The following is a 22,399-nucleotide window of genomic DNA, read 5'->3' as shown; positions in this document are numbered from 1 at the left end:
CCCATTTAGCCCAGAGGCCATGAGTGTGTTTATCAAAGACATTCTTCTGTCTCACTCATCTATTTCTAAACTCTTTGAATGAAATTACTCAGAATAAAGATTCAATTTAAATGCGGTACACCTAAATTGCTATTAGGGAATGTTGGCCTGTTTTTGACCTTTGGAATTCTTTTTGCAGGAACCAAAAGAAAAATCACCTGGATATTTAAAATGTATTTTTACAAATTTGGTTTAGACCTAAATGGAACAGAAGGAGCTATGTAATTTAGACATTTTTTCTGATTTATTCTGATATTCTAATAAAGTAGCTTGAAAGTGAACAGAAAAATTGTTTATCATCATGTCTAGACCCTTCTTCTTAGGCGTTATCTGTACATGTCTCCTCTTTAATATTTCGAAACAAATAAACAAAAAAACTTCAACAACATCAAACTGTAATTGTAGGTCTAATATGCCTATTTTTATTGTTTCCAAATACAAATGTACATTTTTTGGTTTAGTTTCTGGAACCAGTCTGTCTAAGAAAAGCCTCACAATCCACACTGAACACAGCAGGAGCCATTAAGATGAGACACAATTAGGAAACAATGCGAGGAACAGTAGCAGGTCCCAGGATTAGGCAGGAGGTCAGATGTTAATGTCTCCTTTTTGTTGTTTTAAGGCTGCGCACGTGGAGGCTGCCTGTGTGTGCACCTTTATAACCGGACAGGCTCGTTTCTTTAAGCGCAGGGGTGAAAGGTCACCTCATGCATACAGAAACAGGCATGCCGCCTTGAATATTTCACTTTAAAAGCCAAGAATGCAGTTGGTGTAGTGCTGAAGCAGCGCTTGAAGTGAGCATAGCAAAAAATTTGAAGCACTTCACTTGTACTATCAAATTAAAAAATATTGACATCTTTCTGAATATGGTTAAAACATGTTTCAATTAAATGAAAGTCTTCCTAAAAAAAAAAAGACAAAGAAGAGATATATGGATGCAGTTAGAGAGGACATGGAGGGAGTTGGAGTGAGGACAGAGGACACAGAAGACAGAGTTAGATGGAGGAGGACGACTCACTGTGGAGACCCCTGAAAAGGGAACAGCTGAAAGAAAAGGAAGATAATTCTAAAAAATATGTTCACATTCATTAAGGTGTTTAATATATGAAGGTAATCATCCCAACAGGAAAGTTTTCATGTGCAAGAAGCTGACTGAGTTCTCTAAAACACCTGTAAGGCCTGGAATCGGACCATAAATTCTACTTGGTGGAGTTCTCAACAGGTTACTGTGAAGAAACATCTATGCAACTTTGATACTAAAGTGTTAGCTGTAGTTTCTTCCCTTATTATCAGCTGTGAGTGTTCACCTGTGTTATCTACCAACGCTGCATCATCATCACACTTTCTGCCAAAAAAACAAACACAACATTTCCAACTTTCCAACCATTTTGTCAGCTAACTTTTTTTAAACTACAATTTTCTTCATAGTTTGTTTTTCATAAATATGATTATACAATGTATTCAGTTCAGTCTCAAATAGTGTTTACTCTATGGAAAGAGTTATTTGTTAATTTCTATTTGTCTTATTTGCATATTATTATCTTTGATACATACCTTATCTACATCTAAACTGACAGTTTTAGGATAAAGTTACAGATAATAAACATAAAAACAATTTCAGTTTTTTTTTTTTTTAGAGCAGTTAATGTCTTACGCCTGATTGTACGTGACAAACCTTTTCTTTAGTCCGTACCTCAGCTATATGTCCTGTAAACGGTATTTGCTAACTGACGAGTCTTTGAAATTACAGGTTGTCAGAGTGTTGTAACATGAAGTGTAACTGCATGGCCGCTTATAAAACTTTACAGTTTATTATATGATTATTTTTTACTCTGTTCCGGAGCAGCTCTCTGCTGCTAAATGGAAATAAGTGAGTTACTCTCTAACCCTTTACAGACCTGCTCACAAGCAGAAGTTACAACCATGTATTTGAAAAGCACGTGTTCGTTGTGGGATCCCCCCGCTCCACTCACGCAACAGTATTCTCGGATGCAACGGCATAGTTGGCACAACAAGTTGCAATACCTGTTTTTTTTTTCTTCTCTTGTTTGCTTTGCATTTTGGTCTGTTATTAGGACCTCTTGTCACGGTTTCATTTGTACTTCAGCAAGATTGGAATATTTGGAGTAATTTTGATTTAATTTTAATTTTAATTGGAGTAATTTTATAATCTGCCTACTTACTTTTAGACGTGACAATGTTTAACCAGGATCAGGAATGTTGTAATTAGGAATATTTATAGATGTACTGACACCTGCACTGTGCGGTTTGTCGAGACACGTTACAATGATGTGTGCCTGACTGTTCGTCATACTTTTGCATTGACACACTTCATATTTCTTGGCAGTAAACAGCTTTGGTGTAGGAAAGGAAAGTCCTTTTGTTACTGAGGAAGCAAGAAAATTTAATTCAGTTGAAGTACACAATGTCTAACAAGAATACCAGTTTGAATATAATCATTACTTGTCATGCTCCAAGGTTTCAGTGTCCTTTTTTGTTAAGTTTGTTTTTGCTTTTGTGTTTACGTCTTATTTATGTATTTTTTTTGTTCAAGTGTGGTCATTTTTTTGTTCTGATTTTACTGACGTACTTTGAGTTTTACGTTTGATTCAGTCAAGCTCCTCCTGATTCTTTGTCATTTGCTTTTGCGTCATGTGTCATTTTTTGTTTTTGTGGTTGTTGTAGGCGTGGCTTTTACTAGTGCAAATTTAATTATACGCTAATAATTATTTTTTTATCAGGAATTTTAAAAAAGATCTGAGAACTATACACTCCTGATCAAAATCTTAAGACGGTCAAAAAATTGCAAGAATTTGCATTTTGCACTATTAAAAGTTATAATGCAAAAGATCAAAAACATGCAGGGCTTGCATGTTCTCAAAGCAGCTTAAGTTTTGTTTTGGTTGTTGTTTAGTTTGTCGTTTGTTGTTTCACTGTGACAAAACCAAGAAAAGAAATGCCCGATGTGGGAAAAAATTGTAAATTTCTCTTTCAGAAACTTCATGTGAATAAGAAGTGTGAATGCAGCAGAAACAGTGTTGGTGTGGACATGGGTTTAGTCTTGTTTTCTGCTCCCCCAACACCCGGTCCTCATTTCTAATTTTCGCAGGCTGTGGTAGGTCAGTGGTCAGTGCTGCAGTCTCGTAATCCTGAGGCTGTGGGTTCGGGCCCAGGTTGCGTGTGGAAGGCCATCCGGCATAAAACAATTGCCAAATCTTGCGTACAAGTTCGGTTTCTGTGGTGACCCCTGCAGAAGGGAGCGGCCATGTTTATTTACATGGAGGCAGGACTGAAAGCCTGTACTGGACCAGACTGTGTGAACATGTTGTCCTTCCAGCTTCAATTTCCCTTGTGTGGTTTAGTGTAATAATAGATGTAGGTGCTCAGTACTTGTACTCTCAGGCTTTCAGATGTTTTTTTGTAACAATTTTTCCTCACTTTCTTGTTTTGCAGGCTGGTTTCTTTTTTTTAATTTTTTTTTAAAACTTGCATTCTGTACTTGTGTGTCCTCATCCTCTGCAGCATTATTATTTTTTAAGTTACCTTCAAATGCCAGATTTTTCCTTGGGTCCTCTACTAAATACATTATGAAAGGATTCCTTTACTACAAACATTTTGTGGAGATTCTGATGTGACTTTTTAAAATTAAACAAAAATATAAACATATATTGTAATCGGCCATGTGACTGCAGCATGGTTTTTGTGCTTATGACGTATAAATAACGACTGTAACCCTGATGCCATCGCCGGTTTAAAAAGGTTTTGATTGGTCCTAGAGAATAATCTCCTGCCAACAATACTGTGTAATTAAAGGTAATTTGTTCATTTATTAAGCTCATAAACATCAGCTGTATATAATAGTACATATGGTAGCCATATTTGATGTTTTCTGAAGCACCAAGGGAAGATGATCCAGATGATTCCAAACTCTCTTTTTGGTTTAAAAACAAAAATGACAACAAAATAAACAAGGAACAAGGGAAAATGACAAAATTATAAAAAATGAAAGGTTTAAGATAAAAGGACTAGAATGATCAATTGAAAACACAAATATGTGCCCAAAAGAAGGATGGTTGTCATTTAAAAGGAAAATTGATATTGTTTTTTTAATAATATTTTTTGCACTGCTTTATTTGAAAGAATGAACAGTTTTTCAGTCATTTTTATTTGTGGTGCTTTTCTGACCCTCAGCTCGGCCCATTTGCTCTTCTTCCTGGAAGCGCCAGCCCTGGTAATTACGCTGAGAAACCCAGATCAAATGGAAACCCTTTGAACAAACAAGTTTTCCCATGCAACCAAGTGGTAACGCACATCCCGCCGGACCTCCTCGTTCCCTCCCATCGTCTCATCCAACAGACCTCCACGAAACAAAACGGTGGTCTCAAACAAGTAGCCTTAGAGCTTCCAGCTTCCTTCCTCCTCCTTCCATTTCTCTGTAATGAGCGTGATTATCAATCCAAACAATAGTTACAATAATTGCGGCATTAAAGGGTAGCCATCTCCCAGGAACTTCCTGTCTGTGGATGACTGACATGCAGGCAGCTTCCTTCTTCCTCTGAGTGAGTGGGAGTACAGGAAAGGGCGGGGCTTTTCATGACTAATCACTCTGGCTTCTGGGATTTAATGAGCTAACAAGGTTTAGTAATGTACCATAACACGATGACTTTATGTCATTTTATAATTACAGAGTGTGAACTGGACAGCAGAGTGGATCCTTATCAGTTGTTTGTGCTTTTAATGACTTTTTTCACATAATTGTATTTAAACGTAGTTCTAAATTCCAGCAACAAACTGCATCATTTTTGTGTTGTTTTATCACCACCTCAGAATAATATTGAAAAAAGGAAAAAAAGGAATCTGGGTTCATAGATTCTCACGGAAATTGTGCACTGATTCTATTTTTGTCTTTTGCTCGTTTCTTAGAAGTATCTGATGACATACTTTTACAGCGAAAACACATGCACAAGTCTGTTGCTCTGGCTCGACCAATTTGGCTGTTTTTTTTACAATCTTAACCCTCCCGGCTGCTGTGTCTGCCTGCATGCTACTAACCGGCTAATGTTAACCTGCTCATCATCAGCTATTATTACCCTGAGAACCAAAACAAAGGAGCCCCTCATCGCCATGCACACAAAGGCTTTCTCACACTTTCTGACATGTTTACAATCCAAACAAGAGCTGCTGAGAAAGATTCTCACCAGCAGCTTGCCCTCATGGGTGAGCTGTCAGGCACAGGTGCACTCCAACGTGCAAGTAAGGTTCCATCTTTTCATTCTCGGAGTGCTGACGTGTACATGATGCACAGTTTGTTATAGTATTACCTCTCATATCCTCCCTCATGTGTCTGTACAGTGAGTTTGCTGGTTTAAATGTCAGAAACTAGTCCATTCTGCGTTTTTACAGTCATTATGTCAGAGGAAAGCAGGGGCTGCGGTAGCTCGGTGGTCAGTGCTGTGGTCTGAGGCTGAGGGTTCGAGCCCAGGTTGTGTCAGGAAAGGCATCCGGTGTAAAACAATTGCCAAGTCTGTTGCGCGAGTTTGCTCGCAGTAGCAACCCCTGCAGAAAGGAGGAGCCGAAAAGAAAAACAACAAATAACATGTCATAGCAAGGCAGGACAACGCTATGTACACTGTGGCATTCTTGGAGTGACATCAAGGAAGTGGGTGTCGAGTGGTTTGAGTTTAAAAGAAATGAAGAATTAATTGCAGGAACTACACATTAGGAAAGAAGACAAGTAATGGTATTTGTGATTTGTGTACACAAGAGAAAGTCATAGTGCCTTTTGGTAAGGGCCACTGTTTGTACATTTACGGACAGGTTTATAAAACTTCTGCAACACTCTTTCTGTTTTTAGCCTATTTTGTGAACTCCTTTGTCATGTGATGTTTGTGTAACTTTCATAAGACATTCCCATTCTAGATGTTGTATATTTGTTGGGTTGAAATGTGGGAAGATTACAGTAGATTACAGCTTTGTAATTGCTTATGCTATGTAGCCTTAGCATAACCACATCTTTGTAACTATAGGTGTGACTTTTTGTTATTATCTGTGAACTTCTGCTTCTGCCACTTTTCTAGATGTGATGAGCCGACCACTAGGAGTCTGTCTGCTTCTGTTTTTGCTTTTCTGTTTCAGGAGGACCAGGTGATTATTGGTGATGAGACACACCTGGGCCCAGTGTGCTCTGACTATTTAAGACCTGCTCATGCCTGTTTCTGTAGTGGCTTCCTGGGCAGATTGCTCCAGTTGTTTCTGGTCCTGGTTTCTGTTTTGTTGTGTGTTACAGACATGTTCCACTTGTCCACCCACAGGCTTTACAATACTGATTAACTGGTTATATTTGCTCATTTTTACTTTCTTTAAAATAATTAGCTTTTTCTGAACTTGCCACAGCATGTTGTCTCCCTTATTGTTCCAGTTTTTGAGCCACACTGTAACAAATAGGGGGCTCATCTATGATTTGAACCTGGGATCTCTCTCTTGGACCTCTTGGTCTTGTCAATTAATTTTATCTTTTTGTCACAGTCTTTTCTGTTTTATTGCAAAGCTCTTTTTATTGTGAAAGTTGGTGGTAAATTTGTGCTCATTTGCATTTGTGTTCATTTAAAGACTGAGTAATACAGACTTAAAATACTTTAAAGCTATTTAGTTACTTTATATAATAAAATGTTACTTTAACATCAAATTCAGTATTACTGGTATTAGCTATTTAGGCAAATGATTATTTTAAACATGTGGGTCTTCTTCAGCTAAGAATTTCACATCATTTATTTATTAATTCATTTATTTGTGTATGTGTGTGTGTTTTGGAGGGGGTGTCTAATTTTTATTTAACATAACCAGAAATCAGAAAAGGAGAATCTTAAAATGCAACAATCTTTTGGATCTAGTGTCATAAACCAGGTAAAAAGTCTGTTTGAAAACAGGTAAAAAAATTCAGTAGTTGGAGGAACTTTTTTTTCTTTTTAGTTTAAATAAACTTTTAAGACATGATTAGCTTTCCTAATCACATTTCCTAATAACATTGAAAAACCTGTTGTTGTTTTTTGTGTGTGTGTGTGTGTGTGGGGGGGGGGGGTTGTAAAGGCTGTGCCTGCAGATATGACTTTGCACGTTTTTAATCACTTTAGTTGGCACCTTTATTTACCTTTTACAGGCTTTTAACAGCTTGCTTTAGTGTGTCTTTGTCACCACTGTGGAAGATTGTCTTGATATGCCCACAGGACACAGACTATCGCCAACATTCTTAAGTCTGTGCAAACAACCGGACTGCATTCTGACTCATAGGTGAAGTTCACAAAGTATCGCATCACATCTGATTAAGGACTAATCGTGTTCTTGGTCGGGGTTTTCTCATACGATCTGACGAGATAACATTAGAGTGATATGGCCTCGTGCTACTGTAACACTAGTCGCCCATTTCCCCATCCACAGTGTGTCATATGGCCCTCCATAAGCCACACTCCTCCTCCATCCCACCACTGGGCTTCATTACCTGTCATCCTCACTCCTTCACCATGCTTCACTGATATTGCATTGTTCAGCTCTTAAACAAGATGTGCCGCTCATGTGTCATTGCTGTTTAAAATCGTTCCAAAGACCTGCTTTTGTGCAAACTGTCAAGTAGGCTCTTGCAAGTTTTCAAAGAGGAAGAAATTTGCCTGGATGTTTTTTTCCCCAGCTGTTTGCACTTTGCTCAATGAGACAGACAGGTACATAGTGGCACATGCCAACATACACAGTGCGGTTGGCAGGGGTGTGAGAGGAGCCATTTTTCATCACCTAATCCTGTAATCTTTTGGTTGGTACAGTTGTAGACGGACGCTTAATTGAGAGGGGTAACAATAGATAAGTTGTGCTGTTGCAACCAAGCAAAGTGAAAAGTCAAGAAAAGGTCACTGTGTAAATATTTATTTTCTTACACCATAAGATGTAAAAGTGGTTATGCATCCTTGTTCTCTGCTGTTTGTCCTTCCTCATGAAAGATGATAAATGTGTCACTGAAGTTAGATTTCCAGTCAATAGTAAAGCATATCTGAAGCAGATTTTGGAGAAAACAATACAAAAAAAATGAATGTATAAGATATTTGAATCAGATACTTTGAAGCAATCAGGGTAAAAATGTTTTTGGTTCTAATGCAGTAAAAGAAGTAGTTTCCCCAGTCAGTAAACAAACCCTAACAGAAACCTACAAATGTAGAGGACATTTATAAAAGGAAAATGGATTTTTTTTCTGAATGATAGGGAAGATGACAATAAGTCTTGTGGTGTGCTGAAAACAGTGTTCCTCTACAGTCTTGAAATGTATAGAAAAGTGTGTAAAATTATTTTAGTGTGGTTAGCATGAAAAAGGAAAACTATGGGGATGCATTTCCTAAAAAAATAAAAAATCTAGTTGCTTAAAAGTTATAAATAGAACTAGTCATCAATATGTCCACCTTTAGTTCATCTACCACATTAGCCTCTGATTTTAAGGTTTTAGCCATTTGTATCTTGGTTTGTGATTTACCGATTGAGAACCTATAACCTCATTCATACTCAGATTTACAAGTTTCATACGTGGTTGTGGTTCACAGGATTAAAACTGGTTACCTTCTGCAGTACAGATCACAACCCCTCTGTTGGTTGATGTCTTTGGACAAGAAAAGGAACCTCCATTTCCTTCCAGTGGTGGTGTCATTAACCAGATGTAATTTGTTTGAACTGGTAGGAAATTTTTGAGTGGAAGTAGAATGTTGCAAATTCACTCTTGACTCATCCCTGCTCAAACTTAGCTTGACGCTTCCATGACAATACCCCGAACTGAGATCCTGCTGACTGCTTCCTGCTGCAGCTAAGATGATGGCAGCTCATAAGTACTTCACACATACCTGTACGCAATTCCTCTGTTTGAGATGGGGCTGTATATTTGCTTGACTGGAGTGAGGAGCTTGTTTTATGGGTACTGTGACCCCACAAAGGCCTCCTGGTGACAGGCAGCAGCAACAAACTTGAAAAGAAAAAATGCGTGAAATGGAATATTTTCTGTCTTATGTGCCAGATCTGTTTCCGTGGGTTGTTGGCAAAGTGGAGCAGCGCATGTGAAAATACAGTACCTGCATGTGTATGTGTACACATAAGTTCATATGTGAATGGGTTGGCAATGGGAGTTTGTAAATACGCGTAGGTGAGAATTTCAACCCCCAAACCGAACCTATTTTTAGAGCTATGTCAGCTTAACCAAAAAAAAAGAGAAAAAAAAGATAGAAAAAGGTGCGGATGTGGCACGCTGCACACAGTTTTACCATAACAAACAACCACCCCACAACAACATGACTTCCTATATATAGATATGAAGCAGGAAAGACATGAAGACATTATTAAAGAGGGATGTGGTTTAATGTCAGTCAGACAGGAGACAAAATTATCCTAAATATCCCAAAAACAGCTAAAGATTGAGATGCACAGTTGTCATTATGGAATTCGATGAAAGTTTTGATTGTACACATTTTTATTATGTCAAAATTTCCTAACATTCCTTTCCTTGGTTGCCAATTTTCACCTTGTAACCTTCACCCACTCCTAGACTTTATGACTTCTCAGTACAGTAGCAGACACAGTGAGCCACTTCAAGGAGTGTGAAAGCGGCTTTCAACACATACACAGACACACACACAAAAGCAAAAAACTGCCTGCCTTCAACCTCTCCGACGCCCCCTGAGAGTCAAACCAGATCTGTATATTTTTTTTTCTCTCATTCCTTCACAGGAAGCTGTGGTTGAGGAGATGTCAGCTGTGTCAAACTAACTACTACAAGTCAGTCTGCCCAAAAGATATGGGACCAGAAAAAGTACAAGTTCCACAACTACTTAAATTTTTTATTACTCAAAAGCCCACTGAATCATTTGACAGCTTTAGGGGTTTCTGAAGGATTCTTAAAATGTAACACATCAATAAACAAAAAATCACGTCATGTGAAGAATATTGTAGCAGTGCATCATGTCATTGTAAAAATTAATTTTGAATAATCTGTTTGTTCAATTTTTAATTTTGTAAAGTTTTGCCAAACTAGTCTATTTTTTTTAGACCCATTACAGACATCAAAATACAAAAAAGGGAGAAACAGTACTTTCATACTTTTTTATCATTACAGTTAATCATCATTTCCATTTTCTTTTACCCACTTTTTCTTTCTGGGTCACGGGGAGCTGGTGTCTATTTCCAGCAGTCACTGTGTGAGAGGCGGGGGACTCCCCGGACAGGTCACAAGTCCATCACAGGGACACATAGAGACAAACGAGACAAACAGCCATAAGCACTGTCACTCACATCTGGGGACAATTTACAGTTACCAATTAAGCTAACATGCAAGTTTTTGGTCTGTTAAAGGAAATTGGAGAACCTGGAGTTATAAAATCATATTTCCTTTTTTAAATAAAATGGACATTGCTAATATTAGAAAAATCTGTAGTTTTTATTTTGTTCCTTTCTTTGTAATTTTATAATAGAATTACAGAAACATCATATGATATATAAGTCTAATTTACCACTTTGATATGTCTCTCACATCAGTTTGGTAAGTCTGATAATGGATTTGGGAGATTGTTTGTTAGCTTAGCTAAAAAAAAAGTAAAAAAAAAAAAAGTAAAAGTGTAAATGTTGGGATATGGTTAATTTTAGGGTTTTGGAAAAATCAAAGAACTTACTGTAGCTGAGTAAAAAAGAGAATCTGCAATTAGTTTGGAACAGAATGTAAAGGAAACTAAATCAGAGCTAAGGGAAAACCAACGCAGATTAGTATAATTACCTCTGCTAGCCAAGAAACCCATTTAAAAAAATTGAATAGAAAAGAATAGATTAGAAAACTTTTATTATTATACAATATATAAGAAAATTAGTAACAAGAGCTGTAAGCAACTGTGTCCAAGCACGTCACCAACTTGAGACAAACCTCTAACCTCCTACTTAAAACAGACAGATTAACTACCTGATGGAAAAGTAAGCCTGTGTAAAAATATGAAATGGCATTTGCTAGAACTTCATATAAAATATTTTGTTCTTTACATTGGGCTGTTTTTGCATTGATGACTTTTAACATGTTTCATTTTGCAAAGCTTGTTTCATTTGGAATATTGTTATAGTTAGCAAACTGTTGATCAACAAAGTCTTCATGGTAAATAACCATAGACATTTATGCTGGACTTGTTAGATGTGTAAAATACCAAGTAGACTTGTTGTCAACTGGTATATCTGGCATTAGGTAACCTGTTTAGAGAGCAAACCCCATTGGTTTGCCAACTGGAACAAAACCAGCTCATGTACAGCATGATGTCATAATTCCCAAATTAAATGAGGAATAAAAAACAAAAAACGAATGCAGGAAGAAAAAGCGTTGAGCTGAGAACTTATTTTTGTCGGTTTAGGAGATTTTAGCTCAGGAAAATTATAAATGTGTCTTGCTGAAGACAAAAAATTTCCAGTAAAAGCATGGTTCATGTAGCAAAGCCCAATCTCACCCAGACTGACCATTCAACCTTCAGCAGAAGGTTGAATGAGAGGAAAATGAAGAAAGATCTTGATGGAGAGGTAAAGAAGCAGGCAGGGAGGCAGATGAGGTGAGCTACAGAGAAATTAAACTAATATCACTCTCCTTCTGTACTGGCTGATATTTCATTTACCAGAAGGGACTAAGGTGCAACCCCCCCCCCCTTCAATCCCCCATCCCAACGCCACCACCTCAACCACTATGTCTGTCAGTGGCTGGCCCCGACACTCCCCTGCAGGTGATAACAGATTAAACCTATTCCATTTCATGCCTCAGGCTCCCAAATACAATCCATGTGGGGCTCCTCCAAGCCCTGCAGCTCCCCTGTGCCCCCTCCCTCTGGGCCCACCCCCCGCCCTGGGTAAAAAGCTGGCAGTGGCTGCCCCAGTCCACTGGGCTAAGCCGTGGAGATGGAGGCCCGTAAGATTACAGGCCATCTGAGGAAATTACTGTGTGTGTGTGTGTGTGTGTCCAGGAATGTGTATGTGGTGGTTTGTATGTGTGTATAATAGGGTTATGTCAGCTTAGATGGTCCATGTGCTGTATTTAACACAGTACTGCCTTCTCCTTTTCACTTAGTGAAGTTTAGAAAGTATCTTCAAAGTATAATTGCCACTGAGAACACATGATGAATGTGATTCCTCTTTGTGATTTTATGCATAATAATCCTCAGTCTACTTTTCTGTCTTTCTTTGCTACTGTGATGTCTTACTTCTCGGAGTCAGGAAATGTTCATAGGATGCCATTGATGCGATTCCCTGGCTGCATTCTTGCACTCCAACCAGGAACGGTGTCAGAGAAGGGGAAATGAGAGAAATCGAACCCATAGTGCTTCCTCAAAAGCGAGTTTCCTGAGCTCAGGAAATGGAACGGCCCCCTGGTGTTTATAGGTAGCCCTCAGTGACCAGACCTCTCAGCTTCCCAGAGGCCTCTTTGCCCCTTCAGCGCTCTTGGATTGACATCAAAGTGTTAAAGCGTTTAGAAAAAAACACAATTTGATTTGAAAAATGAAATGAAGACAAGCTGATGCTGATCATCTCTTTTCAAATGTTCTTCATGTGCAAATCTTCCAAGACTTCGCAGGCAGTTCTGTCTACACCTCCCACTATCTTGGTCAAGTCGTGGATGTAATTTGTCATGAAGTGGTGATGGTGGCTGCAGATAAGGGTCTAAACACCTCACCCACTGCCAAGCCATCACTCACATTAATTAAAGAAGCAAAGCAGATTGTCGCAGTTTAAATCCAAGGAAAATCTGACAAGAACTTGGAGTAAATAAGTGAGCAAAGGTGAATTTGGCAGTAAAAATGATACCCTTCTTCCTTTTTATGTACAAAGACAGGCTAAAGTGGCAAAAACTGCAACTTAAAATCTTTTTCCTCTTATGTCCAACTCTTGTTTGATTTGAGGTGCTGACAGATAAATGGTTCATCCAATATCGCATCAGTTCTTATCCTTCAGTTTTTTCTAACAGTTTGAAAAGAAGCTTCTTGGTGTTTCTCTAACACAAACCTTCTGGTTAGTCTTGTTAACACTTTTATGGCAGTTTGTTTTTCACTGACATCCTCAGCAGGCCTCTGACATCATGGGTATTTACAGACCATGGACATCTTATCACCAGCCCTCCTGTAAAACGGTGGCTCCACAGGCTCATTTTGAATGCACACTTAGGATCCGGACAATTGGGACAGTTTGAAGTGGAGTTTTGAGGAAAGGGTATGAATGATTTTTAATCTTACTTGTTGTAGATTGCTTTTGAACAACCTCAGTTTGGAGAGGTACAGTTTAATTCTGCCAAGACTGTTAAATTAACAGCTAATCTGAATGCAGCCAAGACCAAAAATGGATAGAATCCATCTTAAAATGGCCCCAAAATCTCATAGCAGTTATTGTGAACGCTACTTCATAAACCTTTCCCACTGCCTTCAATATAATTTTGTTAGTTACATGGAATTTCTTAGTAATTAAATAATGATAGGACTTTGTATAGGAAGATCATTGTTTCTATCAGAAAATCATGTAAGGCAAAACTGACAGCAGTGTAAAGCTAAAAAATTTTGCAGCTATTCATGTAAATACTATTTTAGAGATCAAAGTTGTTTAAGGACAGTAAAATCCAGAATGGGCCCACTTGGATTGTGTTGACAAGCTAATAAACACTAGTATTACTCTATTGCTTCAAACTGAGACTGTTCAAAAAGCTGTCCACAGGTTTATTTACCACATGGCAGTTCACAAAACACCAATTCAAACTTTCCAGATATCCATTTCAATGTAAGCTTGTCAAATTATATTACTTTAAAATGTTGCACCTGTAAGAACAGTTTAGTCATTGCAGCTACACACTGGTAAGAAAATCAGCTATTTGCTTGGAACTTTGTTTCCTTGACAAATGACTTAATTCAGTGTTCATGTTGATCAAATGCAGAAATCCAACAACATGTATTCAGATTGTATACATTGATATTCACAAAGCATTAATTGCTATATTTTTCTCAAAGTCAGAAAAAACAGTGATTAAGTAACAAAAAAAGAATAACCACATTCTTTTACAGTCCTGTTAAAATTTCCCTTCCTTAGGAACACAGCTACCGTTGGCACTTTTCAGACATATTTTAAGTGAGCTATTTATTACATACTATGTATTTATAACTCACAATATAAGGTGTTTTCATCGGGTTAGAATATATGCATTCAAATAGTGTGACATGATCTTTAGAAAGTCAGCTTGACAAAAATCACATAAATGGCATCAGCTGTGCTTAAATTTACTGTGTACATGTTCTATCTTAAATATAGTTTTAAAACTTTGAGCTGTACCGAATCTAGCATGAAATGGTTGAGTTTGGTCTTGTGGAAATTTAGTACAATTTTCATGCATTCCTTTTTTTTTTTGTTTTTTTGAAAAATCTGACATTTCATTAAAGGTTAAATGTCAAACCAAATTATGCCTTTGTTTCACTGAAGCTCTGTATAGTGAAAAAAACCTATAAACACTCTGTGATAACAAAAGTGCTGAAGCATTTTTTTTCTTTGCCTCAAAACTGATGCAACTTCTCAGTCTCTTTTCCTTTTGAAGATATCACAGCACAAGTAAACTTGCATAAGTAAACTTGCTCCATCCTTCTCAAAAGCAAAACTGCAATTCCTCCCATGAGCCCAAAAGTGACACAGATTACTTCACGAAATGAGAAATGCCAACTATGACCATATTTACAACTTATTTAGCCCTTTCTGGTACAGACATCCTAAAGGAGACATATTCAAATATAGATTTATTGCCTGCTTAGGTACCCAAGCCTGGATCATCTGTGATTATACCTTTAAATTCCTATTTTAAGACTGAAATATTGTCGAAAATGTTTTTATTTGGAAGGGGGGGGGGGAAATCCAGCTCAGGACAAAATATATTTGCAATGTCCCATAAAGAAGTGTGGGATAGTACATATGTGAAGTTAAAAACCAATTAGAAGAGAGAATGAGTGAGCTCTCCGCAGCTTAGTGAAACTCTTCAGACACAAATGCATGAAGCAAACGCTCCCGTTTCAGAGAGGCTGCACATTGATGTGGGATTGTGATGTGTAACTGCATAACTGATGCATAACAGAGCACCGAGGAAAACAGCAAAATGGACCCGAAGATTGAGAAAGAAATCAAGAAATGTGTGTATTTATACTGTATCTCAGCTCTGCACATTGGAGCGTGTTTGTGAGAGTGATTTCTCTCATGTATCGCTCACACTAAGAAGAGCTGGCTGATGATAAACAGGATTAGCGGATTATTAGAGGGGGGATGAGGTGTGTGTACAAAGTGTGTAGCATGAGACTGGGATGGAGATGAGTGTGTGTGTTGCTGCAGTTATTCCCAAGACACACCCACACTAAACTTCTCTTAGAATCAATGGATTTAAAAAAAATAGCAGTGCTTGACCTTTTTCTGCATCAGTCCCACATATCTAGTCATGCTTCTATTAACATGCATTTTTCACCAAAGTGTGTCACCAACCTGGCACTTTAGGGAAGGAATCCCACTGCAGACACCTTTAAAGAGAAAATTAAGTCATTAGCCAGACCTCCTCCTCTGCTCTCTTTCACACTTCACAAAGTCACTGCTGACATCGGAGGCAGAGAATCTGTGGCAAAATTAGCATAAACGTAACGGAAAGGGGAAGAGAAGAAAGCAGAGCGATCTGTTCATTACCAGGTAATGGAGAGTGATGAAAGGGAAGGTGTGAAATGGCAGATAGAGATTTGGATGTGCATAGTTAAAGGGAAGAAAGAGAAGGCCAGAGGGAGCAGAGTGGCTATCACAGCCAGCCTGATAAGTGACCCTGTAATCAAAGCTCTATCTGTTAACTCAAATTGGTCTGAAACTGTTCAGCTGCCTGTTGGAATCCCTGGACAAGTGAGAAATATATATTTGAAGATAGTGAAGGAGTAACGATCTCAAAGGAGTCATTTTGCTTGTGAATGAAAAGAGGCAAACTGCCCGTGGTTCTTTCACAAAGCTAAAGTCAATGGACAATGTCAGTGTACAAATTAGCATTAGTAGAGACTGACTAATATGGGTTTGAATAAATAAGCAAACTATTATTCTTAGCATCTATTCATCTATCTATTTTCTTCTGGTTATCCAAGGTTGGGTCAAGGAGGTTACAGATTTATGAGGTCAACAATACATCCCTCTCACCAATCAGCTTCTCCTGGAAAACCCCCAGGTTTTCACAGACCAGAGAAAATATATTGTCTCCTCCAGCCGGCTGTAAAGCTGTGCCTGGCCTCCCCATGGAAGCTCATTTCAGCCACTTGTATGCAAGATTTAGTTCTTTTGGTCATGATCCATATTTCGTGACCACACTTTCAGAAATAATCTTAGATCAAAAAGAACAGGAGCTCCAACTTTGTTCAATATTTTAATGTAAATAGGAAACTAGATATGCTCATAATGTTAGAAATAGTTTCCTTTTGCATCACTAGGGGATGGCTGCGTTTGTGGAACGTTTGGCTGACATTCAGGTCGGCACGTAACACTCAGCATCAACAACAATGGAGGACGCCACAGTTGGAGCTGAGGGGTGTGGATTTTTGGCTTAATTATTAAAACAGGTTGAAAGAGAGTTACAAACATTAAGAAGGAGCACTTATAGGAACAAAACTCTGATCAGTGTACTTTGTGCTGCCCAAGTTCAAAGAAGTGTATGTCATAGTACACAACAATGAAATTAAGTAGCTTCCACTTCAGTGACTCTAATAATAGTTTTAATAAAATGCATGGTCCAAGAGTGTTCTATTTGAAAAACCAATCAATTTATTTTACGTACGAACCAATTACATCTCCTTACATTTTTCCAGAGTTCCTTTTGAGCAAAGATAGATCCTACTCAAAGGCAGAAACTGAAAAAAGACCCCAGAAGTGTTCTTAAAAGATCTAAAAATGGTCACAGTATCTCCAAGGAAGAAAAAAGGTGGGTTTTGTTAAATAGTGATAAGAACTGTGAAGTAATTTCTTATGGTCTGAAAGCATCGATGGACTGACCAAAATGTCTTCCCTCTTTTTTTGTTCAATCAAAATCTATTTAATTGTAATGTGTTTGAATGAAAAATCGGTATATCAATGACCTAAAATCACGCAAACAGAAAAAGTTGCCTTAATATACCTGGCAGTTGTGTGTTCTTATTTCTAAAGATTGACATTGGCCATTAAAAACCATGTATTAGTTGACCTCTTGCAGTTTCTACATGACTTATTTCATTTTTAATCAACTAAGTTAGGATAAGTATTATGTCAAACATGAGAATCTGAATTCAACAATATGATTTGTCACTTAAAGAAGAAATGAAAAGTGTTTTGAATCTAACATCAGTTGAAAGAAAATCATATAATGCTTGTAAAATTTTCTAACAACAAAATTATACTAAATTATAATTTTTTTTAAATGACTATCCTCTGGTGACCACCCCTGCAGTGATCACTTCAAAGAGGAGTACCTCAAGTTCCAAACCTCATTAATGTGGTGGATTGGCTTAACGCCAAAGAAGCAGGACCTTTTGCCAGGAGCAGTCCCAACTGTTTTTAATTTTAAAAGAAAGGCAAATGGAGAACAGGTCAAAAAAACCAGGGGCATATTTTAAGCGAGAACGCGTTCATGTCATACAGGTATGTGTTGCACACGCAGGCCCGACTACCTGAGATCAGTTTGTAATTCAGTAATGTGTGATTAAACAAATGTTATGCTCTGAAACTGCAACTCATCTATTAGTTTACTCTAGTGTAAAAGTGCATAAATGATACTTTGTTACTCTCAAGTGCACACGTTTTTAACAAGTTAACATTGAGTTAGCATTGAATTGGCAAAGTCCACTCTCTTCTGCCGGTGTATTGACTTGAACTGTTGTGTACTGATGTCATAACAATGAACTGGGGATAATCGGTTCTCACCATTCCATGTTTCCGACGTTGTTGGGCGCTTCATCTTGTCGGCCTTGACGGTCCTCATGATAATCTGAATCCAAATCTGAAGAGTTTTCACTTCATTCCACAGATCCAGCCATCAGTTCAGGTTCATACTCATATGGTTGTATATCCACAAAGTCTTCTGGCATTTCTTCATATTCAAAAAAAGGATGTGTCTTCCGTTTCCACTAATAAACAATGGGACAGTAACTGCGTTCTTGATTCTCCAGGAGTCTTTTGGAGCCAGTTGAGGCACAGTGCATGTCATGAACCCAGGATGGCAACTCCAACCACAAAAAAACTCAACCTTGACATTTATTGACAAAAACACTTAAAACAAGTTATATAAGTTTTAGGTCAGAAAAATAGGTCCCTGGAATGTTTTGTGGAAGTGTTTCACTAATTGATGATCATGCAATACCAATATTTTGAGATTTGAATACATTTCTCCTTTAAGGAATGATCAGTTTGAAGTGAAAATAAAACTTGGCTGCAGGAGAAACAGACCCACTTGAAAAGGCTGCATGTGACAAAATACTTTGAGAAATTTGATTTTAATTTTAAAGGACCCCAACTTCAAAACACCTTCCAGTAACATTAGACTGACAGTATTTTTACTCAGGCACAAGTGAAAATCAAGTCTGCTGTGTTAAAAGCTGGAAATAGTCATCAAAATAAGAAGCACCAGGTTTGTTCTACAAACTCAGCCGCCTCCTGGGATTCTAGGTAAACTCTGTACACAAATAGTCAATGCAGTCCGCTGTGTTTAGGCACATATACTCACACAAACCAGTATGGGAAACCAGACTTTCAGTTGGTGGTCTTTCCTGTCTGTGGAGCACAGGTGTGTGTGTGTGTGTTCTCCCTCTCTGTTTTTTGAAAGGCTTAATTAGACCACAAACTGACAAAATGTGTGAGTGCTAAACGTGTATTTTCAAACATAAAAAACCCCTCCTTAATTCTTATTTCCAAGCATTTTAAAGTGAAATACAAGCCTGCAAATCTTTGGAAAGTCTCGCCAGCCGCTTGCTGCTGAGCACATTTTCAAGACACAAATCGACACTTTGTGGGGCCCCCCACAAACACCCACAGTCACTCTCACCTCTTACAGAGCATCCTGTTCACAAACACCTCAAGAGCAAGTTATTTTGTGCTTCTTAGGCTCACTTGTATAAAGGAAGAATTAGGGAACTTATTTGTGTTATAGCGCACACTCACTTCTACAAAGGGGGAATTAGGAAGTTATTTGTGTACCTCATGTTCACTTTTTAAGAGAGCAAGCCATCAGTGGAGCTGTTTATCTGTGCCTGTACAAAGCCAGGATTAGGGCCCTGTCTTTGAGGCCTGCTCCGTAATCCCTTTATGGATGTCACCTGTCATCTCTCTCTAATCACCCTCCAACTTTCTCTTTTTCCTCCACACCTCCACCTGTGCCTCACTTCCCTCCGTCGGCCCCCTGATATCTGCTCATCGCAACTGGCTTTCACTTGTTTCCAAGATGAAGAAAGGCAGACCAAAACAGAGTTCAAGAAAAAAAAGGGAAATTAGAGTTCAGAGGAAGAAGGAACTGTGGCAGAAAACACTGGCATCCAGCCTAATACCCCCCTGAGACCACGATTCTAGCTCTCCTCTCCATCTTTGTTTCCACCTTTTCAGAAGTCTCTCCACTGATTTCCTCCCCAGCTCCATCACTTTCTTCTTTTGTTCATCTCCCTCATATCATCTGCTTGTCTCAGACCTCAAAAGCCTGGTGCATCCATCCATCCATCTTGTCCTATCTGTCCATCCATCTCAACTCATCTCCTCTCAGCTTGCATGTTTAATGTGATGTATTTATCCTCCATGTAATGTAAGCCGCAGCTGGCCATTAGTCAATTATGAAATTTAATCGTAACAATTATGAGAATCCATAGCGATTAAAGCAGCATTTCCTCTTTCATTTACCCCCTTATGATTTTGCAGTGGGGCCATGAATCCTAACTTCCTTATCTCTGCCTTTTTCTCTCTTTTTTTTCTCACCACCACAAAGCTTTTTACTTTCTCATCTTAAAAGTCCAACTTTTTCATCTTTTAAAAAAACCTACCCTGCCTGTATCCATTAAACTCATCAATCATAGCTGTGAGTAAAAGTGTGGTTTCAAAAAGCAAAGCAAGTATATCTTATTAGGCCTCGTCTGGCCTCCATCACATTAAGTCGTCTCCCTTTCTTTCTGTTTCTGGTCAGTAGAGCGGTGCAGTAGCTTGCGCGGGGCCAGGGACTGAGGAATCTGATAGGGATAAACCAATTTGCCGTCCACACAAACATCCCAGCAGGCATACGCCCCCGCCCCGGCTCCCATTGCTCATTTAAGATGGCGGTCGGAGAGGCCAGCAATTAAGTTTTAATTAGGTGGGGTAATTATTGCCGGGCAGGAAGTATCAGACGCCAGGCTGATTGTTCTCTGGCCCAAGGAGGAGAAGATGTGAGCTAATGGGAGGAGATGTGGGGGTGGCAGGGCTGTGGAGGTGAAGCATAGGTGACCCTTGCGCCGGTCCTCGTTCACATTGGCCTTCATTACTGGCTGCAGGTGAAAGTTTTGTCCAGATCGCCTGATAATTTGGAGATTAGAGCACCTGCTTCACACACAGCATTGAGATAGAGAGATAGTGATAAAAATCACCAAAATAAAACAATTTCACTATAAATTTAGTAAATTATTTAATTTACATTATTCAGAACAACAAACTTCAAGTGACAGTACAGTGAAAATCACATTATTTGAAAGTAATTTGCTAGAACTTGGACTTTTTTGGGTGACATGTGCAACTATAACTATTGGTATCTAGTTAATTGATAAAACTACTTAAATCATTCAGAAAATACAGAATTTAAGACAAAATGGTCAAAATTTTTGTGAAATTTGTATTTATTAAAAAAACTAGTTTTATTGTTTTAAATCTAATTATTCATTACAAAATAGGTCTTAATACATACCAATCCAACTCAATCCAAAAATTTAGCATTTCTTATGTTGTTCTGGTAGCATCAAAACAAATCTGAATATAACACTGTACCTAAGCATTCTCACTTGCACCAAAAAACAGGTAGCACAGATAAAAGTGACAAAGACACAGAACAAGGTGACCTATGCAATCAACTCTTCATCTTCCACGTTTTGGTTCTTTGTCTAGTTTAGCCTTTCTAATTTTCAAATTTTTGGTGCTCTAAGGCTTGGAATTACAGTTTTTGCCCATACAGTTTTTCACCCACTCAATAGTCCATTCCCTGACTTAATTTGCTTCCAAATATCTGGTGGTGAAAAGACCTTTTTTACCCCATGATGCTGGTACCACATATCTACTTCAGCGTTCTTGAAGTGATTTTGTTTTTGTCAGTTTGTAGCTCCTTTGGCACCCCCAAATCACTGTAGACTTAGTCTAGCTTGCTGACATCACTGTTGCCATTAGCTTTCCACCCAGCTCTTCTAATAACACATCCAGACATAAAATAGAAAAGCACCAAGAGATTTGTATTTTTCTTTTTTCCTGGGACTCACATAAAACCAGCCACATCCATACACGGTGAACCGCATGGATAATACTCTTTATTATGAGCCCATCTGATCAACCAATTTTATATACGATCTATGCACCAGATGAGTATGTCCATCAACATACAGTCACATTGACAATTGGTTAGCAGTTTTACTGTTATTATGGCTGATGAGTGTATTTTTAATGTTTAAGGTTGGTCAACTAGAAGTGTACAAGTAGGAATGAACAATCCACAAGGCCAGATAATAATGGTATACTTGTTCCCAATAAAGCATATAAGCATACTTTGATTCACCTATGTGGTGATGACATCAAACACTTTATCAGCATTTAAGTTTTTAAAACAATGTCAACTATCTTAATATATTGTTTCTTTAGAGCCACAAGTTTGACAGATGTTGTAAATCTTCTAATATAAACACAAACATGATTGTTTCTGTAGGTGTGTAGTTGAAGACCTATAATGTTGTCAGCTACTGATTCAATAAAAATTTCACAAATAGGATTTAGGACAGAAGCAAATAGTCTGTCTGGTAAACTGTTTCTGTGGAGCTGAATCTTACCAGTTTGAAACAAAAGAGATTGGCCTAATTTATCATAAGCATTTTACATGTAATACTTTATAACATGAACAAGCTTGCAGAAAACGATACAAAAGAAAAGAACAAAAAACCTCCATCTCTTCTTCATGCATATGTGCACATTTTTTAAAGCTTACTCACACACATTGACACTATTAGTAAGCATGTTCCACTAAGGAGAAGGGGGACTCATCAACAAAAACCCTTGACACCACCCCCCTCATACCATTTCTTATCAGCAGACACCACCAACCTTCTCACATACGCAC

This window comes from Kryptolebias marmoratus, linkage group LG18 (assembly GCF_001649575.2).
Source record: "Kryptolebias marmoratus isolate JLee-2015 linkage group LG18, ASM164957v2, whole genome shotgun sequence".
NCBI lineage: Eukaryota > Metazoa > Chordata > Actinopteri > Cyprinodontiformes > Rivulidae > Kryptolebias > Kryptolebias marmoratus.
Note: the sequence above shows the minus strand (reverse complement) of the source record.